Genomic DNA, 22178 nt, shown 5'->3' on the forward strand with positions numbered 1-22178 from the left:
CTGCAAAGAATTAGTTGTGCTCAGCCTGAAGGGTGACTATCTTACTATGTTGGAAAGTTTCACATCAACTTGACACAAGCTAAAGTCATGTGAGAGAGGGAATTTCAATTAAGAGAATACATTCATAATATGGGGCCATAGGCAAGTATGTAGGGCATTTTCTTACTGATTGATAGGGGAGGGCCCAGCCCATTGTGGGTGGTGGTCCTGGGTTCTATAAGAAAGCAGGTTGAGCAAACCACAGGGAGCAAGCTGGTAAGCAGAGCAGGTAGAAAGCAGCCTCTGCAACAGCTCCAGCCTCCAGGTTCCTGCCCTGTTTGAATGCCTGTCCTGAGTTATTTCAATGAGGGACTACGATATAAAAATATAAGCCAAGTAAACCCTTTCCTCCCCATGTTGCTTTGATCATGGTGCTTTTTTTGTCACAGCAATATAAACCCTGACTAGGACACCTACCTTTGACGGATGTCCTTGGGATGTTGGGAAGCTAGCTGGTCATGGAAGAACCAAGTTCCAGACTATTTCTTGCTGGCTCAGTGAACCTGCACAACAATCTCCCCACCCCATTCCTTTCTGCTATTCTGTAGGGAACTGGAGGTCATGAGGCAGTAAGCATAAGGGCAAAATTGCACACCTGCCTGTCCTTGCCCATGCTTGTTTGTTACTCTCGCTCATTTACAGATGATCTGGTTTATTTGTCCCTCCCTCAAATGTTAGCTTCTTAAGGGGAGGGTCCTTTTCAGTAACCCCCGGGGTTAATGCATTCGTGCCCAGCCCATTGAACCTTGAAGATAGGTTGCAAGAATAAAATCTCAGTGCCAGTCAATCAGAGTGGCGCAGCCTATAATCGCAGAGGCTGAGTCAGGAGGATAGCCTGGGGTGTGTATGTGCGGGCATACCTGTAATCTTAGCGTTCAGGAGGTGGAGGTAGGAAGATGAGAAGTTCAGGGTCATCCTTGGTTACACAGCGGGTTTGAGACCACCCTAGAATACATGAGCATCTGTCTAAAAAATAATTTAAAAAAGAAAATTAGTAATAGGGGTCTCTCTCGCAAGGCTGTGAAGATCGAATGAAAAAATAGGAAGCATTAGGCACCTGTCTGGTAGAATAGAACCAGAGTGGCAGCGTCATGAGCAAGATTTGATGGATCCAAATGTCTTACATATGTTAACCATGTGAATAATTACATTCCACCAAAGGAGAACTATTGTGCCATTTTACAGATCGTCAAAGGGTACAGGGTTTAAGAACTTATATATAGCCAGGACACACTGGCTGCTGGTTTATGCTTACTGTTCCTTTCAAGCTCCCTGTGGGCGAACCCTTAGAGAGGCCACAGGACCGGGAGTCAGGACTCACTCGCGCCCAGCCCAGGGCTGAAAGGGTTAGCGGGTGCGCGCGCGCGTTCCCCGGAGTATCCGCGGGCGCGCGCCCCGCTCCCAGGGACGCAGACTTGGCGGCGGGCTCTTCCTCGCCTCCTCATTGGCGCACACGCCCCTTCCTGTCACGGCCGGCCAGGCCCCGCCCCCTGGGCGCTGCCGGAGTGGACGGTTCCAGGGCATGCTAATGAGGGGCTGGCCGCCGCCGCCCATTGGCCGGCCGCGGAGTGTCGGTGAAGTCAGCTCGGAGTAGCAGAAAAACAGAGCGGGGCTGACTGCAGCGTGGAGCGCGAGCCGGGCAGGACGCGCGCAGCCCTCGCCGGAGACCCGCGAGGTAAGCGGGCGGCGGCTGCGCTCTCCGGAGGTGGCTCCCGGGCGGGCGCAGCGGGCCCCCGGAGCGGCGCCTTTGTTCCGCGCGCGCGGAGGAGGTGCTTTTAAAGGGCCAGCTGTTAGAGGGACCTGGGGGGGCCCCCTCCCCCAGAGCATCCCGGGTGGCCACCGGGGACCTCTGCCGAGCTGTGCCTTCAGGCTGCTCCGTGTGTCCCCCCCACCCTTCTTCATCCCTTCAAAGAAAGTTGCTAGGACGCAGGGAGCTTGGGGGATTCCAGATTTCTTTATGTCTTTTCGGTTTGGGTAGGTGGAGGTAAGTGCGATCATGGCCTCTGCTAGGAGGGAATGTCCGCCCGCTTCGGGCTGGCTGCAGTGTGGGTGGATGGAGACAGGAGATCGCGGGTGGGTTTGTGCTGGAAAGTGAAACTGCCGAGGGTCTCCTCCGCGGCGGCCAGAGGAGGAAGGAGGGAGCGAGCGGCGGGATGGAGGCATCTCAGGTGTGTTCATTCATCAGCGCCACCACTCCCCACCTCCCCCCGCGCCCCATCTCCAAAGCCGAGGGCGGCGGGATGGGCGCAAGGACTACGCTGCTGGCCTGTACCCGCCTGTACCCGCATGTAGTGGGTGTGTGTCCGGGGATAAGGTACTTCAACTCACCGCCCAGGCCCCTTCATCCTTCCAGTGGATGACAGTTTCTCTCTCGGAAGGCAGTCCATTGCCAAAGGGACAGAAGGCTACTCCATTCTCCTATTTCCCGGGCAGTCCTTCCCGGCTTTCCAGCGTGGTTTCCCTGATAAGCGGTAGTGACATTCAAGATAGAAGGAAAAAGAGGCTTAAAGTCATTATGGTCCTTTGAAGGGCGATGTGCTGTCGAATTCTGTATCCTGGTGCCTCTGCTTGTCGTACTACGGCTTTGAAATTCATCAGAGCATGCTTTTTTTTTTTCCCGGGCAGACAGAATTTATTATGCATTGCTACATAAAAGCAGAAGGGATTCCTCTGAGCGGGCTCATTTCATCCAGTCCGAGGGTTTTCCTGGCATGTTCTGGATGAGCCTTTAGATTTTTGTTTGAATCGCTGAGCTCTGGGATGCCCTTGCTGTCACCGGGCCAGCCTACTGAAATGGCTCAAATTGATTTCACTGACAGTAGGTGGGAGGTCCATCTAGAGACATCATAGAACCTGGCTGGCGTGTTAGGCCTCTGACTGCTTCTCCCCACCCTTCAGCCCCCCCCCCCCCATACTGGTGTGCCCCTTTCCTTCCTAGGTGAAGGCCAGGAGTGGCTTGTCTGACCACATGCTTCTTTGATTTTTGAATGCCTCTGTTTAGATTTGAGTGTGTGTTTTTGGTTGGAAAGATAGCTTGGTGGTTACTGAAGGGTGGATTAAAAGTGGGGTGGACAACAGAAGTGAACATCGGTGTCAATGACAGAAGACACACAGACACATGTTTGGAGATTTCTGTAGCTTCAGCCTTTGGGGAGTGAGATGTCTACAGAGTGAGGTGTGTGTGTGTGTGTGTGTGTGTGTGTGTGGTGTGTGTGACTGTGAGGGGGAGGGGTGGAGAAGGAAGATACTGCCAACAGTTTTCTGCCCCACCCTCCTGCTACTGCCTTAAACTTCATGCCAGCCCTACCCTGTGGTCTCCTTCTTGAGCCTGAGGGGAAAGGGTGGTCTTTTGGGCCACTCTTCCTCAGGTCATCTTTGGAGGTTAGGGAAGGGTTAGTTCTTAGGGGGGTGTCAAAGATGGTATATTTCTCAGCTTGAGACCTGTGATAACTGTCTGGTGACTTCTCTACAGGCAATTAGTAACTGAAATGAAGTACTTTTGACCCTGTGGGGTGAAGGACCACCTTCCTTATCTGTGGAATCCCCCGTTCCCTGCCCCCGGGGTTGTTGGCTTTGTCTTCCTCTTCCCTGCTTAATAGAGTTTCTGTAAACTTTTTGAAGAGATTGGGATTATTGGGATGGGGTTAGAATGATGGCAAAGAAGAAAAGAAAATTGCTTCTTCCTGGCAGAACAAAGACCCGTTCAGCTCTTCTTTTTCTTTTCTGAAATAGAGTGGGGCACAGATAGCAGAGTGTGGAAGGATAGGCCCAGAGAAGAGGGCTTTGTCTGTGTGGCACTGGTAATGACCTGGTCACCCCAGCTCTACTCTCTCTGGACTGTTCTCTGGCTGTGGAAGCAGAGAGCACCCACTGGCAACTTAGGATTTAACTGCTCTGTCATTGAAGGAGGAATGGATGACCCAAAGAAGAAGAAGACCGGGGGGGGGGGGGGGGTGGATTTGGTGGAAGAGCTTGGACCAGAACCGGCACAGCCAGCTTTGGCTCTGGCCAGCACCCTCTGGGTCTTGGATTTGTGCTTTATTCTGTGTTCTTGGGAAAGTGGGCGGCTTTAGAGCAATGACTTTCTAGGGTTCCCCATAGCACTACGTAATTTAAATTCACAAGTACATTTTGTGATGGCGATTTTAGATCCTTTCCTGTTTGGTGGTTGGATGTTAAATTCTCAGGATTTAGCAACAGGACTAAAAAAGCACTTTGAAGCTCGGGCCTCTGTTGGATTCAGACTACCTTTTTCTTGATTGGTACGATTCATGTGGTTTTAGAGTACATAAATAATTCAGAATGATCCCGAGTGAGAGACACAGGCCTCAGAGTGAGTTGGCGTATGGGGGAGGGTAGGATGGGACGACAGATTGCCCAGGAAAGGGCGTTTCTGTAATTCATTCTCTCCCCATCTATGTTTTATTTATGATTGCGCAGGTGAACATTTAAATGTTGGGAACATGAGGAGGGGACTCCCCCTATGATTGCTCCATTCAGCAGCATTCACTGAGGAGTGAGTGTTGGGAGGCTTGACCATTTGTCTGAGGTCACAGCTAGAAGATGCAGATGGGGATGTGAGTCTGGGTCTCATGCTGTGGAGGGAAACTCTCCCTTTTGTGAGAGGAGCCTAAGAAGGGAGGGAGAAGAGTGAGGAGGAGGAAACAAGAGATGAAGAAGAAAGCCTTAGCGGCAGCCTTTGGAGTCAAGAGTAGATCATTCCTGTGTCGTTGGAGTGGAGCATGAAGTAAGGAACAGAGCCCGTTTGATTAGCCGTGTGTGTGTGTGTGTGTGTATGTGTGTGTATATGTATGTATGTGTGTATGTGTATATATATATATATATATATGTGTGTGTGTGAGAGTGTGTGTATATGTATGTATGTGTGTGTATGGTACTGAGGAGGTGTTGAATACTGATCTCGCCTTAGACTCTCCCTGCTGACTCTCTGATTGTAGAATGAGTTTGAAGCTGCTTGGTTCAGAGCCTAGCAAGACCTTTAGCCAGAGTAGGCAGAACTTAAACACGCGGAGAGTCAGGTGTGCTGCTGGTGGTGCTGGGGAGAGCTGAACTTGGGTCCAATTCTGCTGAAATTCCAGTTTCTTTTTGATGTGTGTGTAGTTTTTATTTTCTTTCAGCACAAAACTAAAGTTTTCCAGGGGATGAATCTCTTTTTAATTCAGGCAGCATTTTTTCCTCTGACTTTCATACATTTTATGAGAGAGCATTTCGTGTACTGCCTTTTCAGAGGAGCGACTTGGAGACAACTGAGCTCCTGACTTGGGGCTCATCTTCGGGAGGTGGGGAGGCTCTGGCCTGCAACCTTCACTGTGCTAAGCATCATAGCGTTCTAGTGAACAATTAAAGGGCAGTGAGCAGTGGATAACCAGAGCATTAACCATTCAAAGGCAAGGATAAAAGATGGTAATACTTTGAAGTCTGTGGCCCAAGCCACCAGCCACGAGTAGCAGGTCTTCCCTTGGCCAGCTCTCAGGCCCTGGGAAATCTTCCTGTGGCCCCTTCAGTCGCTCCTGTTTCATTGTGAGGCCCTGCATCTTGTTGCTTTCCAGGCTTTTTTCCCCCCTGCATCTCCTTCCTCCATCCTTTTCCTTTTTTCCCCTTCCTGTTGTGTCCTTCTTCCTGCTCTCTCCCCTCATCCTCTTAGTAATATATCTTTGTAGTGTCATTTAATGTATTATTGTCTCATTAAAATTTCATGTTCTCTGTTCTTAATTTAAAAGCAGTTTAGTCTTTTGGAATGTATATGTATTTCACACACAAAACAAAAAGCAAACCTAATTAAACTGCTTTTTATTTCTGTGTGGCCTTCCATTGATTTTCCTCTCCCCCTTCTTGTCTGTGGTCAGTAGTGGCTCTTTCTAGAAAAAAAATTCCCCCAAGGTCTCTGTCATGTGGTTATTGTTTTAAAAACAAAGCTAGCTACAACAGTAGAAAAAGTTTCCACCCTTATATTGTGAACCACCAGGGACACCCTGTCCCAAGAGATGTATCCTGTTTCTTGACTTCCTTCAATGGCAGAATTATCATTAATGTGTTTAATAAGAAGGCTTAGACTGGATGGGTGCTGATGGTGGATATGAGTCTGGTAATGCTTAGGGGTAGGAAGCTGGCAGGCTACTGCCAAGAGAGTCCATCCAGGGAGAATTTAGTCTGATGGTTTCTTGTTTCCCAGGCTACACCAACCCTACTGGCTATAGCAGGATGCAGAACCCTTTAGAAAAAAATAAGATACTATCACCTTTCCCATGAATGTTGGGTTGAACTCAGGGGTATCCTGTGCCCACCTTGGGCAAAACCACACACCAGCAGGTTGCTGGTGGGAAATTCTAGATGTTGTGATAGAAGTGTGTTGGTGAGCTTCATAATGTTCTTCTGTAAGACTGAGTCTTTTAAACATTTCATTTATTTTATTATATGTGTATGTATCTATCTATGTGTGTGTCTGTGTGCATATATGTACATGTGTATGCAGATACCATTGGAGGCCAGGAGAGGGCGTCAGATCCCTGGAAGCTGGAGTTGTATGTAGTTGTGAGTCATATAACATGGGTTCTGGGAACTGAACTTAGGTCCTCTGCAAGACTGGGAAGCGCTCTTAACTACTGAGTCATTTCTCCAGCCTTAAAATTGAGTCTTAGGGCTTAGTCGTCAGGCACTTCAATATCTAAAGGGATCCTCAAAAGCAAGAAAGTACCTTGAAGTCTCCAGTTTTTCTACTAGAAATCTGCCTGAATTTTGCGTTCAACTCTATAACATCTGTGCTGTTTTTGGTGTAAACATATTTAAATTGCTGTGCCGTTGAATACAACTGATGGACCAGGAAAATGCTGTGTTTATCTTGAGCTTGCTCCAAGTGCTCACACTAGTCTATAACCGAGCTGGAGAAGCCGGAAGTAGGGCAGACTCAAACCTGTTGGTATTGAGAACTACCCTCCAGCCTTACCTGCTGGTTCTTCTACATCCTCAAGGCTAAGATTTGTTCCCTCTCCAGTGGCCTTTGCATTTCTTTGTAGTGCCTCCTACTTTTGACTCCTTCATTCTGAGAGGCATGTATTTCTTTCTCTGTTCTTCTGTTTCTGTTATTCTTGCTGGCTTCCTGGTCTTTTCCTCCTATATTGTGAGTTCTGGAAAGAGAGGGGAGATTGCATCTAAACGTTTTACACACACACACACACACACACACACACACACACACTGTAGTATTATCTACAAGAAACATGTGAAGGTTTATAAAGAAGGCAGTATCATCCTGGTAACCCATCCCCTAGAGTCAGCTGCTGAGTAGGGTTTTCCTTTTCTGTGGGAACAAAGCCCCATAAACTCAGTGATGTTCAGAAACCCAGGCTTATGTTAGCTTCTTTTAGGAATCTGAGAAGGTCTCACAGGGTTAAAATCACAGTGCTAGCAAGACTGTGCTTACTGTGAGAAGAGCCTGTTTGCCCACTGATGCCATCTTTCAGAAGCTGCCTGCATTCTCTACTCAAGCCTGTCTTCCTGGTCTTCAAAGTCCATGTCTTAGGATTTCTGTTGCTGCGGTGAAACATCATGACCAAAAGGCCAGTTGGGGAGGAAAGGCTTTATTTGCTTTATATTTCCTCATTGTTCATCACTGAAGGAAGTCAGGACAGGATCTCAAACAGGGCAGGAACCTGGAAGCCGAAGCTGATGCAGAGGCCCTGGAGGGGTGCTGCTTATTGGCCTACTCCCCATGATTTGCTCAGCCTACTTTCTTACAGAGCTTAGGACCACCAGCCGAGGGATGGTCGCAGCCACAATGGGCTGGGTTCTCCCATTTCAATCACTAATTAAGACAATGCCCTACAGACTTAACTACAGCCTGATCTTGTGGAGGGATTTTTGTTCTTTCTTTTTCGAGATAGAGTTTTTCTGTGTATTGCTGACTGTCGTGGAACTCACTCTGTAGACCAAACTGGCCTTGAACTCAGAGATGCGCCTGCCTCTGCCTCCTGAGAGTGCTGGGGTTAAAGGTGTGCATACTGCCTTGGAGAGATATTCTTAATTGAGTTTCCCTTTTCTCAGATGACTTTGCTCGTGTCAAGTTCACATAAAACTAGCCAGCCCAGCCAGTGCCAGTGATGTCTGAGCCATTCTGCCACTGCTTGGCTCTGATGGGTCTCATTGATGTCTGTTTCCCTCTCTGCCTGTAAGGAGCTTGGTGATTATTGTGGGCTGCCTGGATAATCTAGGACAGTCTCCCATTTTAGCACCAGTTGGTTAGCATTTTTTAAAAATACAGATTTCTTTCCCTTTATTTATCATCCCTGCCGTCATCCCCCTCCTCCCCCCGCCCCTGATCCATGTTAGTTTGTGCGTATGCACGTGTGTGTGCAGGTGCCTACCTTGGCCAGAAGAGGGTGTTGGATCCCCTGGAATAACAATTATAGGCAGTTCTAAACTGTTTGATATGGGTGCTGGGGACCGAACTTTGGTTATTTTGAAAGAGCACTAAGTGTGCTTAACTGGCGAGCCACCCCTCCAGCCCCCCTAATTACCAGTCTTGATTCCATTTGCAGCCTCCGTTCCCCTTTGCCACATAACTAAACATGTTCCTAGTATAGGAGCTGAGGATCTGGACACCTTTGAGGGACAATCATTTTTTCCATTATAGTTACTTTATACCCTTTATTATTTTTCCTGATATTATTTAATTCTCCTGATAATATTTCTCCCCAGCCTTTCTTTCCCATCCTTTCAATATGGCAGCGTCACAGGTTTTAGTTACATTGGCACTTAATACTTGTATTGTTTTGACTGAGCAAACAGTGTTTATGGTTGAGCCTTATAATATACTTTAATGGCTCTATCTTATGTAATTTACTGACTTAATGGCCTTACCTCTTCAAGTTAGTTTTTTTAACCCCCAAAGCCTTACACAACAGTTTAAAAACATCTCTGTGTTCTCATGTGTTGGTTTTTAATCTGTCACATACCCCCCACCAGACTTCCTTTTGAGAGCCCTCTACCCTTCTCCACTGTTCTTCATTGCTGACCTGTAGGCCTGTGGCCTGACTCCTGCTGGAATTAGTTCATGGGTTGCTACCTCTGTTTGACCTTTGGCTTGTTCCTCCAGAAGTTTCTGAAAGGGAACTGATTACTTCAAACCTGCATACACTACATAGTCTTAATACTTTTCTAGTACTTGATTGGTGGTTTAGCTTATCTAGAATTTTTGGTTGAAAGGCATTTTCTGTTACAGTTTTATTTATTTTTATTCTTTCTTTTTTATTTTTATTTTTTTTAAAGACAGGTCCCTGGCTGGCCTGGAACTCACTATGTTGACCTAGCTGGCCTTGAACTCACAGGGATCTGCCTGCCTCTGCCCCCCAACGCCCCACCAATGCTGGGGTTAAAGGTGTATGCCACCACATCCGACACCTCCATTATAGAATTAAAGGGTGCCAATATTGAGGCTGAAAATTAATATTCCATTCTTATTTTTGATCATTTATGGGGAACTTGTTAATGTTTAGGATGTTTTCTCATTTCCTGTATTTGGAACTTCCTTGTTTTAAACATTATTGGTCTAGGCCAGGTATGATAGCGCATGCTTGTAATCTCCACACTTGAAAGGCCTGGGGATCAGGAGTGCAAGGCCATCTTCAGATACATAATGAGCTCCAGGCCCTCTTGACTAGAGAAGCCCCGGCTCAGATCCACAGGGGAACATAGGAAGCTGCACTTTACTATGCTATTTTGGTGAAGGCTTACATCCTTCAAAGTCTGAAAATTTTCCCACATATTAATATTCAGTTTTCTTTTCTTCATTTTTCTGTATTTTGTTTTTGGAAGTCCTGTTAATTAGACTTCCAGGATTGAGTTCATAATTTAAAAAGCTTTGATTTCTCGTTTTCTTTTTTATTATTTTTATATTTTGAAGAGTATCTGTATCTTCAACCCTTTTCAGTTCTTAAATATCTATATTCATGTTTTTACATGACGTATGTGTACATGTTTTATTTCCTAAGACTGCCTTAGTTCCTGTAACATTACCCTCCCTCTTTTTCTCCCCCTTCTTCCCCCTCCCTTCCCTCCATGTTCTAGGCTGGACTTGAACTTCACATCCACCAGCCTGTCTCCTTGCTGGCATTACAGATGTTCTTCAAATGTCTGGCTCCTTTATTTTTACTTTTGATTGCTTTCGGAAAATTTCTGCTGATCTTTGCAACGTCTTTGTTTCTTCCAAGTCCCCGTTTCTGCTTTTTTGGTTGCAGTGTTTCCCATTGGAGCCATCTTTCCATGTTTGCTGATCCTTGTTTGTTCATTTATATTTTAAGATGGACAGGCGTCTGTGGGACATAGCGGAACCTGTTAATTTCCTTGTGGGGTCATCCCTCAGAGAATCTTTTTATTTATCTCCACAAATAACCTAGGTAACAATAGATATTTCTGGGGCTTTCCTACCGAAGGTTTTCGTGGAGAGGGTTCAGCCTACTCTCTCTCTCTCTCTCTGATGTGTGTGTGTGTGTGTGTGTGTGTGTGTGTGCGCGCGCGCACATGCACATCAGGTGGGGTGGGCTATAGTTATCTTGTTTTCTCTGAAGGCTTTCACTCAATCGCACTGTCTTCTAAGAGATACCTCCCTTTTGCTGGGTCTGAGTCCTCTGCTGACTGACAGTACCACCTGAGTACCTTCAAGAAAGGAACCTGGGTCTGATTGCTGTTTGTATGAACTTTCAGAAAGTAAGCTTTGTTCTCTATCCCTGTCCTGCTTCTTCCCTTCCAATCACCGATGCCCCTGGTTTCCCAGCACTCCTCAGGTTCTCTGCCAGGGGTTGGCCACTTGTTTTGTGGTTCCTTTCCCAGCTGGCACTTAGAGTAGACATAGCTGATCCCAAGTCAGCTGCTGTGTGGTGATCAACTGTGTCTCTCTGGATTCTGCTGGCATAGCTTGGGTGGTGCCGTTATTTTCTTTTCATTAAGAAACAAGCTTCTCTTTTGTTCTTTTAGTGGTATTTGAGGAGAAGATAGAAGACAAAATGTTTGGCTTTTTTATTTTATCAGAAATTTATTTCATCTCTTTAGCCAAGCTGTTAAACTTATGCTGCCTGATACTGAGTATTTGTCCAAGAGATACCCACCCTACACACACCTTGTGTGAACCAAGGGCTTTGGGTATTGTAGCAAGTGCTCTTCCATGTAACCCCAGGCCTGAGATGGTTGCTAAACAATTTAATGCATTTTTTTAAGACTGTAGACATTAGACTTCCAGACAGACCCAAAGATGCAATTTTACAAAAATAAATAATGGTTTATTTTGCAATGGACATGATCACAGGCAGCAGATACTGCCTGCTCTCACATGATATAGAAAGAAAAAGTACCATAAAACACGGTCATGGAATGTTGGCATCATGAATGGCGAGGCTCAGGAGCTGTATTTTGCCCTATAAGTAGCAACATGAATTACCTCGAGAATCTATTAACCTATCTGGGTCTCAGTTGACTCAGCCCACTTGGTCGGGTGGTGGCTTAGTTCCAGTGCTGAGGAGCTGCTGTGTGCAGAGCCTGTGTGTTGGATAGTTTGATGCCAGCTTGTCACAAGCTAAAGTCACCTGAGAGGAGGGAATTAAGAAAATGCCTTCAGGGCAGGAGGCAGAGACAGAGGGATCTCTGTGAGTTCAGGCAGCCTGGTCTACAAAGTGAGTTCCTGGGCAGCCAAAGCCGTATCTTGTGGCGGGGGGGGGGGGGGGGGGGGGGGGGGGGTAACACAGGGTAGGGTGGGGTAGATAAGAAAAGAAAATACCTCATAAGATCAGGCTGTAGTCAGTCCCGAAGGGCATTTTCTTAATTAGTGATTCATGGGGGAGGGGAGTGCCCCTTGTGGGTGGTTCTATCCTTAGGTTGTAATCTTGGTGATCTTGGGTTCTTTTTTTTTTTTTTTTTTTTTTTTTTTTTTTGGTTTTTCGAGACAGGGTTTCTCTGTGGTTTTGGAGCCTGTCCTGGAACTAGCTCTTGTAGACCAGGCTGGTCTCGAACTCACAGAGATCCGCCTGCCTCTGCCTCCCAAGTGCTGGGATTAAAGGAGTGCGCCACCACCGCCCGGCTTTGGGTTCTTATAAGAACGCAGGCTGAGCAAGATATGATGAGCAAGCCAGTAAGCAGCACCTCCTTATGGCCTGTGCACTCTGCATCTCCTGCCTCCAGATTCCTGCCCTGTTTGAATTCTTGTTCCAACTTCCTTCAGTGATGGGCTGTGATAAGTGTAAGTCAAGCAAACCTCTTCCTCCCCAGCTTGTCTTATGGTCATGGTGTTTTGTCACAGCAGTAGAATCCTAAACTAAGACAGCACGGTGTTAGGGTTCTTCCAGAGGTCACTGCTTGGGCAGCCATGAAGTGTTTTGTATGTTCATCTCTTGTGATGTATCATAAGCTCTATGTCTTTCTCTAAAGCTTAACTCCATGTCTTATAGAGCAAGTCCTTCATATATCTTATCTCTTACTCTTTCTAGACTGTGGCTGCCTTGTAGGAAGGTTTTATAGTCATCTTTTCATCTTTAGTGTCTTCCACAGTCCTTGGCACATGGGAGATTTAGAGCAACTTGATTTTTCCACCAAGGGTTCTTGAGAGAATATGAAAATAACAAGTCTGTCTGCCAGAATCTACAGAGTTTTCTCAGAGAAAAGGTCTCCATGTTGGGGTCCTGCTTCTCATTTCCTGGCCACTCATGCCGCTGAGAAGTTCAGATGCGTTGATTCTAAGGTCGGTGGAGATAGCGGTTCAGGATGGCAGCCCTGACCTTAGAGGACTCTAGCCGAGTTGTAGTCATGGACTTGTTCAATGAGCCCACATTGTTATCATGTAAGATGGATATCATCTTAACTCTGACAATGAATTACATATAGAGATTAGATATAGATAGAGATTACATATAGATAAGTGTTTAAAAACACTTAAGGGCTTTTTTATAACTTACTTTGGCTTTCCTAGACCTTTGAGCTATGTGCCAGGATTAGTAAGTGGAAGTTTGAGGGGTTGATTGGCTCCACTGAAGACTTTTCATGGTGTGGGTGGTTCCCTGACAGATTGCCTGGGGAGACCTGAGGCACCTTTTCAGAAAACGCTCTTCTCCTACTGACAGGAATGTTCGAGAATCAATACCTGTAAGGGAGATGAAATATTATTGAAGCACCTGGAAAGAGCTTTGCTTTTTATTTGCTCAGTGGATAGTCTTGAGCGCCAGGGAACGTACTGGGTTCTAGGAATACAGTGTCAAAGGGAAATGACACCTGCTCTCCTGGCACTTACAGACTAGAGTCCAGTTGTCCAACGTGGTGGCCACTAGCTGTTTGTGACTATGTAAACTCATTTAAATGGACTACCTCTATAAATTGAGTTTCTCAGTCACATGTGCCTGAGTTGAATGTTCAGTGTCTCCCCTGTGCTTGGTGACCATTCTGTGGATAGCCCAGGATAAGAATGCTTGCCTCATTTCAGGCAGTTCTTTCAGGCAGACTGGACTGCAGCCCTAAGACTCGAGTTTCTCTACCATGTCTGTGACTAGCTTGTTCTGTAGTAAAGACAACAGAAGCACAGAGAGTTGTTTGCTTAAGGGTATGAGGCTGGATGGACTAAGCTGGGACCAGGTCTCTCCTTGCTGAGCGTGGCTCTCTCCTTGTGGGATGCAGGGGTGGAGCGTGAGTAGGAGTGTGGACTCTGTTCCCAGGATACTTCGTTTAGGTCTTGGCTCTGCTGCTTCCTAGATCCTGCTGGAGCCCCAGAGCAACCTAGTTTCCTCAGCTGTGAGAATAAGAAGACTTCAGGGAAGAGGGTTAGATGATTCAATCATGCAGGTGTTAGGACCTGGGCACAGTTGTCACAGTAAATACTGGTTAGAGTCATTATTGAAACAGAGTCTCCTGTAGCCCAGGCTAGCCTTGAACTTCCTGATCCTCCTGTCTCTACTTCCCAGGTCTGGGATTATAGGCAGGCCTTCATGTTTAGTTTTATGTGGTGCTCACGTATCCTAGGCAACCATTTTTGAGGGGAGCACCATCCTCAACCCACTGATCACTTACAGAGAATGAAGCAAGGGCAGAAGTTATAGAGTTCACAAGGCTTCTCTAAATAGGAGACTGGAGACTGGGAAAAGAAATTGTCAGGGGAAGCTGTGTTTCTAGACCCATTGACCTCCTGGAGCAGGGCAGAACTGGAGATTTCAAAGCCAGGGGCTGCTTTGAATCCTCAAGTTGGTCACTCCTACCCTGGATCTTTTTCTGTCTCCTTTTTCCTGATTTGCCCCACCTAATTCTGACCTTTCTCTTGTTCCTGCCGGTTCCTCCTTCTGTCTTTGTCCTCTGGGAAGAGTGGGGTCACATCATCCGCTAAAACAGAAATCCGCACTAAAGGAGTTCAGATGAGAGAAGTGACAGAAGTTGGGTCATTTAGCTGTGGGGGTTTGATCTGTTCTCCAGGGTTTCAGGACTTGGTGATGTCATTCTCGTGAGTGCCTCATCTTGCCAGCAGGCCTAACTAAAGTAGCACACAGAATGAAGAGAAAGTTCTGATGTTGGTCTCAGGGATAGTAGGGAGAGCCCTGCTTATATATGGAACTTAGTTTAGGAAGTGTCCTACAAATGGTGGGCAGTGCACAGCCGTAACCCCAGAACTGGATTGCAGTTTAGGTTAGCTACATAAATACACACACACACACACACACACACACACACACACACACACACCAACAACAGCAAACACATATACACCAAAAAATAAAACAACAGCAACAACAAACCCTACTCCCGCAACAAAAAAAACAAACCTCTAATATGGTTAGGGATGTAGATGAGTTGCCTAGCATGTGTAGGCCCTGGCTATGAACCCCAGCAGCTCTGCAGTCTGGTTTCATTCATTAAGCAGGTGTTGTTGAGGAGGTTAGGCAGGGCTCCACCCTCATAAGTTTAGAGTAGGGTCCTGGCTCCCCTGGCAGGCAATTAACAGTGCGTTCCTGGTAGTGAAGGAGGATAGCTTTATTTGCTGTCACTGAGTGGAAGTGGGGAGATTCAGGCAGGGAGGGCACTTTAGACATGCCTGAAGGATGTGGCATCATGTCTCACCCAGGTTGGGAGCATAGGGCAAACAGCAGGTCCAGTGACGTATCTGAAGCACATGTCTGTAAGTGGCTGACCCAGCACTGACCTGTGAGGAGACTGTTCCCGACAACCTGAATTCTTGAATTCTCCATGTGGGGAAGGCATACAGGCTGCCTGAGTGCTAAAAGCTCAGCCTGTGACTGGCTGTCAGTCCATTCCCATGTTCTCCTTGGGTAGGAGGTGGGCACTCTGGCTTATATGTGGCAGCTATAAAGGGAATAGGTGTTTAGTAGATTCTGGAATTGCCCTTCTGCTCACAGGTCAATATGAATGCTTATTACTCATTTATATGGAACCTCATGCATTGATTATTGACAGCAGCCTGCAGGCTGACCTTTGAGCTTGGTTTCCCAGTACGAAAGGTCATACAGTGTAGAATCTAAACAGTGTCTCCTATTGCCTAGAGTCTGCGTGGTACCTGTACGCACGGACAGTTTCCTTCTCTGGTATACAAATAGGTGATTCATTTGCAGGTTGCACTTCTCTGCTTGGAGTGTGTCTTTAGTCAGGGCAGTGCCAGTGTTGGGTGACTGCCTCCCGTGGGCACAGGGTATTTATTGGTCAAGGCTTGTATTTGATTTAGCAAGTAGAGTTAGAAATGAGGACATCTTCTCAGTGTGTTGTTCTTAGGGAATCTTTCCAAGACCAGTACAGCGCAGACACTGCAGGCTCTCCTGCACTTGGCCTTGCTTCCTAGACAGTGGGCATGGCAGACCGTGACAGGCAGGATCTTGAGGGTAGGGATGAGGTAGGGAAGGGCTGCAACAGGAACTGGGAGATCTGAATCGCTGCCCCAGTGGCCTGGTCAGCAGAGATCTGGGTAGAGAGGCTAAGGCCAGAGTAGGATCTGTGTTTAAGCAGAACAAAGAGAATAGAGGCCCTGGAGAAAGCAAAATCCCAACAGGGACCGAATTTAGAGTCGCTGGAGGAAACTGGGAGAACTTCAGGCTTCTGCACTGTTTGGTGGTGACTGCTGGACGTAAGATTGCCAGGCCCACAAACCCCGACCAAGGCAGTGGTAGGCCTTTTCGGACCGTTTCGTGTTTGCTTTGTGGGACCTGGTGCGTAAGTGAGCCAGCGCTGGCAGGTGTGAGGGGGCGAGGCCCCTTGGGGAACGGGAAATATTAGTCATCCCAGCGCACTGATAGAAGATATGTGCCTTGTCAAGACAGCTGCTGCAGAAGGCCCCACGGCTGCCAGCCAGCCTGCATGGCAGTCCACGTTCTTGGTTTTATCTTTAATTATTAAAGTTCTGGGCTATTTCAATGCTCACCTGAAGCAGCGTTGTGAATAATTTCCCTTTCCTCGGCTCCAGTAGAGAGGGCGTTTTGTGGCCCGTGGTTCTGGATTCTGAAGGTGGCTCTTGCAAGGAAGCCTCCAGGAGGACAGGGCACCCTTGACTGCAGGGCACAGAGCTTGTGGGCTGCACCTGCTCTCAAGTTTATTTTGAGTGAGTCTTTAATTTCGGAAATATAGCGTTTCTTTTTACCACGGGCCAGGCAGAGAGATTGCTGTCGGAATATGTAAAACACTTCATTAACCTGCCAGGAGCCTTTGATTGGTTGTACCTATGACAACCTGTATAGTTTTCCAGGGTCTTTTAGGAGCTCCTGTGCTGCTCAGAAAAGATGGGGTAGGAAGTCTATGGGTGCCCAAGGGCTTCTCTGCTCTGATTTACCTTGAAGTTGGGGTTAGGGTAGGGCTGAGCTATTCCTTGAGAGATTGGAGGTTGGGAGTAGACTGGCAACGAAGGCTCCTTGGCCTCAGGTACTTTTTCCCCCTTCCCTGTAGCTCCGCTCATCCTCAGACCTCACCTGAAGCAACATGCGCTGGAGGGAGACCTCCTTTGACCCTGCAAACTAAGTTAGCTTCTTAGCCTCTCACGGTTCTGTAGCTCTGGACAAAACGTTCTTCACAGCAGCTCTCTCAGCTGCCCATCCCACCAGTCTGTTGGCTCCATGAAGAGAGTGGCAGGGCCATGTCTTGTCACCATCACACCCTCGCAAGTGTCTGGCTCACAGAGGGTGCTCTGCTTGCTGTAGTGTAAATGAGTACATTTGATTGTTTGCTAAGTTTTGGGTTTTGCACAAGATCCCAGGAAAACAGAGGAATGATACCACTACCACCACTATCAATAATAAGTCAACAACCCTGCTTTCCTCAACTGACATCTCAAGATAACCACTGAAGTACAGGGAAAAAGGGTTATCGGTTGAAATTCTGTTTATTCTTTAAAAGAAATTTATGGATTTCCTATTTATAGTAGTGCAGATTTTGTAATTAGCTCATAAATAAATATGCTTAAATCTATTTAATATTAATGGAAACTTTGGTGACTATTGCTCTCAGGAAGAGGTAGGCAAATGAAGACATTTTAACGTCAGTGTCTGCTAGGCACTGGGCTAGGCAAGGGTGACATATGGACACACAGGAAGGGGTGGGAGCTGGCCCAGCAGCAGGCATTCCCAGGAGAAGACAGTAGCTGGCATGTGCCATGGTGAGGTGTGGAAGGCTCAGAGTGAGGGCAAATACTATAATGAGGCTGGAGGGTGGGTGGAAGGCCTGCTAGGTGCCCTCTACTCTGGTTGGGAGTGTTTGGCAATAGGGAATACCAGATTACCAGATGGGAAAGGCTGGGCAGGACAGACCTGGGCTGGTTGGGAAGAGAAGAATTGTGCAAAGGTGCGTTGGAGGTCACAGCACAAGGAGTATCGAGGATTCACAAGGATGGCAGTGTAGGGTAGGAGGGACCATGCTGTACAAATCAAATGTGCTCAAGCTCACATGGGTCCCTCTCTTCATCATGCGGTGGAGGAGTTGCTTTTTTCTAAGACCTGCATCAGACCACTCTGTGAAGGTCTTATTTTTCTGTACCTAGCATAATTTTTTATCTTAATGTGACTTTAGAACCCTTTTCTGGCCTACAACATTGCATATGAACAAGAAAGTGACATACAGTATATGTAAGCATGCATATTTAGTGTGCTTCCTTACCTGTGTAATCAAGCTCTCTCTTCTCTTTTTGTTTTTGGTTTTTAAGCCCAGGAGTTGAAGTAATTACGTAATTAGAATCCACATTGAGTGTGGCTAGATAAGGTGTAATTAAAGAAGAAAGCCTAATTTTGGAAGAATGATAAGAGGTCATTTGACTCAGTCTGGGCCCAAATCCAATCTTGGAAGAACAGTAAGAGGTCATTTGGATGTAGGGAGCTTGAGGCTACCCGGGAGCCCAGACTGGCCTGAGAGCTGGACAGATTCTGTTTCAGTTCACTGTGGAAGCCATTCAGTGGCACCCTTTTGGTACAGGGTATTATGGGAGGCCCAGCTGAGTCAGTACCAGAAGTCCTGGATTTCAGGGAGGACATGAGGGGACATGCTTGAGAACAATTAGGACATTCTAGGCAAAGAGATCAAGACAGTTGGGGTGGCGGTAGGGGTCGGGTGGGGGTTTACAAGGCAGGTGCCTTAAGTTGTTCTTTGAAAGGTAAGGAGGATTTCAAGTGCAAGGGCAAGAAGTACTTGGATATTTTGGGGATGAATGCCATGTCAAGGTTGGAGGTAGACGGGACATAGCAATGTTAACAGTGGTCATTTTGCGGTTTGGTGAGGTCATGCTTCTGTGACCCTGGCACAGAGTGACAGCAGAAGGCTGGCTGGGAGGCTGCTGGTGGTAATGCGGTGGTTCCTGGGTGGAGGAGTCGTGTAGGGACCAGGGCAGGCTTCCTTGTGAAGAGATCTCAGAGTTTTGAAGGACTAGTAAGAGAGGGGAGGGAGTGATGGTTTCAAAAGGAGAGGATGCAGTTGAAAGAGCTGGGAAAGCTGTTCTCACTGCAGCCCTGCCTCTGAATCGATGGAGACACCTTGGATCAGTTCTTCCTTTCCGGAGCCTGTTAGGGTTTGGGCTTCCTTCAGCCTCTGCAGTGATCACAGTCCTGGGCTCTGGGCAGGGGAGGATCTGGGGTGGAGACTTGTGGGGCCGCTCCAGGGAGGTGAGAGAAGAAACCACATAGTCCTTTTCCTTGTCCTCCTGGAATGGGCAGGAGGCAGGGGAGGCACTCTGGCGATCAGGTTTGAGTCATCTTACATTTCAGGGTGCTCTTGACACTGACATAATGGGTCTGTAAACCTCACGTACGACAGTGTTGAAAATCAAGTGCTGCATTCTGGGGTGGAGCAGAGAAGGAGTTAATCTTCCTGAACTCACAGAAAGGAAATTGTTAGGTTAAGGACCTGCTGGACTTGCCACCTCCCCCAAGGCCAGTCTTGGGAAACTCATGGCCTCAATCTTGAGAACATCTGTGCAGAAGGCTTTCTGGCATAGGAGGACGTGGGCAGAGCCTCGAAGGATGAGGAGTGGAAGGAAAGAGAGGAGAGACTTTTCAGAGGAAAGGGTGGTTGGAGCTGTTCTGCAGGCCTTACTGTAGGGGTCCAGGAAGAAGGCAGGCAGGCAGGCAGGCAGGCAGGCAATGCTTTCTGTTTGCTTGCTTGCTTTCTAGCCTGGAGAGCAAGCTGATCTCAAACTCAGAGATCCTCTGGAGTGCTGGGATTAAAGGCATGTGCCACCATGCTCAGCATACTTTCCGAATACTCAGTGTGTATACTAGCTGTTTCAAGCGCTTTCCTGGTCTTACTTTTATAATTGTGATGGCTAATTTTGGTTGTTAGCTTGACACACTTGGGATGAGAGGGCCTTAGCTGAAGAATTACTTTTATCAGGTTGACCTCTGTTGAGCATTTTCTTAATTACTAATTGATATCAAGGACCTAGCTCATGGTGGATGGTGCCACCCTGGGCAGGTGGAAGCTGAGCAAGCCAGGGAGAATGAAGCAGTAATCAGCACTCCTTCACGGTTGCTGCTTCCATTCTTGCCTCAGAATCCTGCCTTGGCTTCCCTCCATGATGGACTCTGACGTGTAAGCCAGAGGAAGCCTTTCTTTCCCAAGCAGGATTTGGTCACGGCGTTCTCTCCGAGCAACAGAAAGTGAACTGGGACAATAATCCTTTCATCATTTCTGCTTCTGTGATTATCCTGTGCCACTATGAGGAAGGCTGTAGGATTGGAGGGAGGAACCTGTTTGTCTAGGGTCTTAGTGGTGTTTCGTTTTGTTTGGATTTCCAACTCCTGTGGCAATAAATACCTGGTATTCTGCTGGCTGCCTCGGAAATGTAGGGCAAAGAGAATGACTTGCCTCTGTGACCCTCAGGCCCAAGTTAAGCACTCACCTAAAACATGGCTGCAGCATTCCAGGATAGTTCAAAACCCCAGCTGCCGCTGCTGGGGACATGCAGAGCTCATCATGGCTAGACCTGTGATTTACAGCTCGGGAACTGGGACACAAAAAGGAGAGAGGATATGGCGAGGTCAGGGGCAGGATGGAGATGAGAGGTTGAAGTCTGAAGATTGGTCCTTAGAGCTATTTTAAGGCTCCCTGTGGGAAGGTTTGTATTTAGACAACAATGGAAGCCTTTGTCCTGAGAGTTGGTGTGGGCAAGGGTTGTCTGCGCGGTCCCCTGTGTGTGTGTGCGCGCGTCGGTGTGTTTCCTTCGCTCTAACCTCAGATGCCTTTGAACCAGCCCGAAGGATTCCTTCAGACCAGAAGCTTTGAACAGGTGGAAAGCGCCTAGGAAGAAGGGGAGAGATCAAAAGCCCCAGAAATAGAAGAATAAACTGTAGGCTTGGCTAAGGGAAGTTTCCACTGATGGAACACTGTACAAGGCAAACTTCATGTGTCATTTTTGGACTTTCCATGGCTTCACCGTAAAGTAGGTACTTCCCTCTTCCCCACCCCATAGTTTTTCAGATGAAGGAACTGAAATTAAGAGATTGTGTCGTCTTAGAATTTGTAAGATAGAGCCAGGCCTCCAATCTGTGTGTGCTGGTCACTTTCCTGTCATTGGGATAAAATATCTGGGATAATAAACTTACAAGGAGGAAAGGCGTAGTTCAGCTCAGAGTTTCATGACGGTGTGGCCTTGTCAGCAAGGCCAGGGAGCACAGGATGGTGGAGGCACAGGAAGAGAGAAGCTAAATTGCTTATGGCAGCCCGAGACAGAAAGACAGTCTAGGGCCCAGTATCCTTCTCAAGGATATTCCTTTGTCCCTTTCATTAGGCCCTACCTCCAAGGATTCAACCATTCTCCAGTAGCACTGTAGGCTGGGTTACTAAGTCTTCAACACGCCGGGAGGTGGTGGCGCATGCCTTTAAACTTGGGGCAGAGGCAGCTGGATCTCTGAGTTGGAGGTCAACCTGGTCTACAGAGCTTGTTCAAGGACAGCCAGGGCTACACAGAGAAACTCCATCTCAAAAAAGTAGGGGCAGAGGAGTGGGGGGAAGGGAGAATAAAGATCAGAAATAGAGTGGGGCCTGCTCAATCTAATACTCCACCTACCTGTACCCCCACACTATCTGCTGGACTAAAGATTGCAGTGGTTTGACCGTTTCAGGATGGACAGCACATTTAGGGAGGTTACTGTTTCTCAGTGACTCCCACTTGGGGTAATTGCACGTTAGGGGACAGTATCTGGAGACTTTTGGGTTATTATAATTTTGGAGGAGCCATTGGCATGTATTTCATGGTGATTGAGCATGTTCCTGAATTTCTTACATTGTATAAGACAGCTCTCTAGAACATGTGGAGGTTAAGAAACCCGGCCCACTGGGGGCTTGGGATTTTCAGCATGTATTGCACAGGTGAGCCGACAGCCTGTCTGAGAAGCTTTAGCTTCAAGGACTTCTGCTGACCGGACTGGTTATGTGCAGTTTGGGCTTTTCCCTGTTCCGTGGAGGCCTGGTGTGATGGTGGTAGTCGTTGGAGACTTGGAAGCAAAGTTACAGCCAGGCATGAGAGCTTGTGTGGCCCAGGGCTGCACGTGAGCTGAGTGGGTGACAGGTGGGTAGGGTTCAGTCCAGGCTGCTGAGCATTGACTGGGCTACTTCTCTGTGAGTGTGGAAATAACTTGGATCCAGCTAGCTGTACTTTCTTTCCTTTATTAACGTGATGCCCT

At 47.4% G+C, this 22178-nt stretch overlaps 1 protein-coding gene across 50 annotated transcripts in view; it reads left to right on the forward strand.

Annotated features, from left to right (window-relative positions):
* The first annotated feature begins 1566 nt into the window (after positions 1-1566).
* Positions 1567-22178, forward strand: part of Sorbs1 (sorbin and SH3 domain containing 1) — a 223662-nt gene continuing 203050 nt past the window's right edge. For 23 of the 50 annotated variants that reach the window (XM_041661055.1, XM_041661062.1, XM_041661059.1 and 20 more), the window contains exon 1: positions 1568-1714. The gene's annotated coding sequence lies outside the window, so the exon portion shown is untranslated. Of the gene's footprint in view, positions 1715-1887; positions 2024-22178 lie in introns of those variants that run through there. The other 27 variants (XM_041661079.1, XM_041661082.1, XM_041661083.1 and 24 more) reach the window with 4 other exon arrangements.

The sequence above is a fragment of the Microtus oregoni genome, unplaced genomic scaffold (genome assembly GCF_018167655.1).
Source record: "Microtus oregoni isolate MIOR12 unplaced genomic scaffold, Mior012 000012F_ref0000307, whole genome shotgun sequence".
Classification (NCBI taxonomy): Eukaryota; Metazoa; Chordata; class Mammalia; order Rodentia; family Cricetidae; genus Microtus; species Microtus oregoni.